A 2,979-nucleotide genomic window follows, 5' to 3' on the forward strand; every position below is an offset into this window, starting at 1 on the left:
GCAGACATGGTGTCATAAGGTTGTGTACAAATTACTATTCATTAGCTGCCCACTCGTATTAGGTTCACGTGCTACGTGACGCCACCAGCCTCATAAAATGGTGTTCTACACTCGCCGTTTGGCTACAGATCGCGCTGACTGACACTCCCACGTTTAACTTCACATATAAACACAAGAAAGTGGGTTGGGGGAAGGCCGCTGTGATAGCTCAGTGGTTAGAACATCGAACGCGTTATTCGATAGTCGTATGTTCGATTCCTGCTCACGGATGGTTATTTTTTCACCCTGTTTTCTTTCTTATTATTTACATTAAATTTGTTCTAATAACTTCCCCTGTACATTTCTTGGCATTATTGTCTGTTAGATCTTGTTATTATTGTGTCAAAACATGGAAAAACGAGCGCTTAGGTTACACCTCTTTTCCTTATTCATTAACGAGGGTCTCGTACTGGCAGACTTTGTGTCATAAGGTTGTGTACAAGGTACTATTGATCAGCTGCCCACTCGTAATAAGTTCACGTGCTACGTGACGCCACCAGGCTCATAAAAAGGTGTTCTACACTCGTCTTTTGGCTACAGATGGCGCTGATGAACACTCCCACGTTTAGCTTCACAATTAAACACAAGAAAGTGGGTTATGGGAAGGTCGCTGTGATAGCTCAGTGGTTAAAGCATCGAACGCTTTATTCGAAGGTCGTAGGTTCGATTCCTGCTCACGGCTAATTACTTTTTCACCCAGTTTTCTTTCTTCCTATTTACATTACATTTGTTCAAATAACTTTTCTTGTACAATTCTTGGCATTATTGTCTGTTAGATCTCATAATATTGTGTCAAAACACGGAAAAACGACCCCTCAAGTATACATCTATTTTCTTATTCATTAACTTGGGTCTCGTACTGGGAGACTTGGTGTCATAAGGTTGTGTACAAATTACTATTCATCAGCTGCCCACTCGGAATGAGTTCACGTGTTACGTGACGCCGCCAGGCTTATAAAATGGTGTTCTACACTCACCGTTTGGCTACAGATGGCGCTGACTGACACTCCACGTTTAACTTCACATATAAACACAAGTGGGTTGGTGGAAGGCCGCTGTGATAGCTCAGTGGTTAGAGCATCGAACGCGTTATTCGAAGGTCGTATGTGCGATTCCTGGTCACGGCTGGTTGTTTGTTCACCCACTTTTCTTTCTTATTATTTACATTACATTTGTTCTAATAACTTTCCCTGTACATTCCTTGGCATTATTGTCTGTTAGATCTCATTAATATAGTGTAAAAACACGGAAAAACGAGCGTTAAGGTATACACCTCTTTCCCTTATTCATTAACAAGTGTCTCGTACTGGAGGACTTGGTGTCATAAAGTTCAGTACAAGGTAATTTTGATCAGCTGCCCACTCGCAATAAGTTCACGTGCTACGTGACGCCACCAGGCTCATAAAATGGTGTTCTACACTTGCCGTTTGGCTACAGATGGCGCTGACTGACACTCTCATGAGTGACAACGTTAATCAGGAAATTTTGTGGGATATATTGAAAGGAATGGGCATGGGCGACGACTGTATACAGCTTTTGAGGGAGATATACCGAGAAAATACAGTTTGCATAGAGTGGGAAGGAATGCGTAGCAAAGAGAACGTTGAGGTTAGCAGGGGTCTGAGACAGGGATGTCCTTTGTCCCCGCTGTTATTCATGCAGTACATGGTGAGTATAGAAAAAGCGCTAGAAGGTAGCAACATTGGTTTTAATCTGTCACACAAACAGGGCGGCATGATGATTGAGCAGAAGCTTCCAGGTTTATTTTATGCGGACGATATCGTCTTATTTGCGGACAGTCGAGATGATATACAGCAGCTGGCGAATATATGCGGAAGGGAAGGTGAAGCTCTTGGACTAGGATTCAGTGTAACGAAGGGTGGATTAATGGTATTCAATGATCCCTGTGATCAGACGGTGTCCATACAAGGCCAAGAAATACCGAGGGTAAGTGAATACAAGTACCTTGGAGTATGGGTAAATGAGAGTGATAGATACATGGAGGTACAGGAAAAAGCCTCGGCAGCAAAAGGAAAGAGGAATGCGGCAATAATGAAGCACAGAGCGTTGTGGGGATACAATAGGTATGAGGTGCTTCGAGGTCTGTGGAAGGGTGTAATGGTTCCAGGGCTTACTTTTGGGAACTCAGTGGTGTGCATGAGGGCAGAGGTGCAATCGGGAATGGATGTAAATCAAAGGACTGTGGGACGCCTCGCGTTGGGTGCTCACGGGAAGACGACAAACGAGGCTGTAAAGGGCGATATGGGGTGGGCACGTTTTGAGGCGAGGGAAGCGCAGAGCAAAATAAGGTTCGAAGAAAGGCTAAGAAATATGAAGGAGAGTAGATGGGCAGAGAAGGTGTTCTGTTATTTGTATAGGAAGAGCGTGGACACACAGTGGAGAAAAAGAACTAGAAGACTCACTAGTAAGTATACGGCTGGTATTGTATGCCATATATCAACAAAGAGCGTTAAGGGAAAAGTCAGGGAGGCGGAGAGGATTTACTGGATGGCAGCTATGGAGAAAAAACCGGCTTTGAGTAACTACCGAAAGGGCAAAAATGAAATAAGGAGGGAGGCATTTTACGATAATTCAAGGGGAAGCGCTTTACTGTTTGAAGCCAGATCGGGTTGCCTTAGAACGCGTAGTTATAAAGCAAGATTCAGTAAAGAAGAAGAACAATGCACATGCTGCGGGAAAGATAAGGAAACGGCGGAGCATGTTCTGATTGAATGTGGAGATATCCACCCAGGTGTACATTTGGGCACGAGCCTACAGGAAGCCTTGGGTTTTAGGGACAACAATGGAAAGCTGAACACACCCGCGATTGAAATAAGTAAGAGACGGTTAGAGTATTGGTGGCAGAAAATTAGAGAGAAAGGACAAAAAAAATATTGGAAAAATAAAATATGGACAGTGTGCCGTAAATGGCAGAGAACT

General features: G+C 43.7%; 1 non-coding gene across 1 annotated transcript; it reads left to right on the forward strand.

The window, feature by feature from the left end:
- The first annotated feature begins 648 nt into the window (after window positions 1–648).
- TRNAK-CUU (transfer RNA lysine (anticodon CUU)) lies at window positions 649–721 on the forward strand. The gene has a single exon. It is a non-coding gene; the product is annotated as a tRNA-Lys (tRNA).
- The last annotated feature ends 2,258 nt before the right edge of the window (window positions 722–2,979 follow it).

The sequence above is a fragment of the Rhipicephalus microplus genome, unplaced genomic scaffold, assembly GCF_043290135.1.
Source record: "Rhipicephalus microplus isolate Deutch F79 unplaced genomic scaffold, USDA_Rmic scaffold_12, whole genome shotgun sequence".
Lineage (NCBI taxonomy): Eukaryota > Metazoa > Arthropoda > Arachnida > Ixodida > Ixodidae > Rhipicephalus > Rhipicephalus microplus.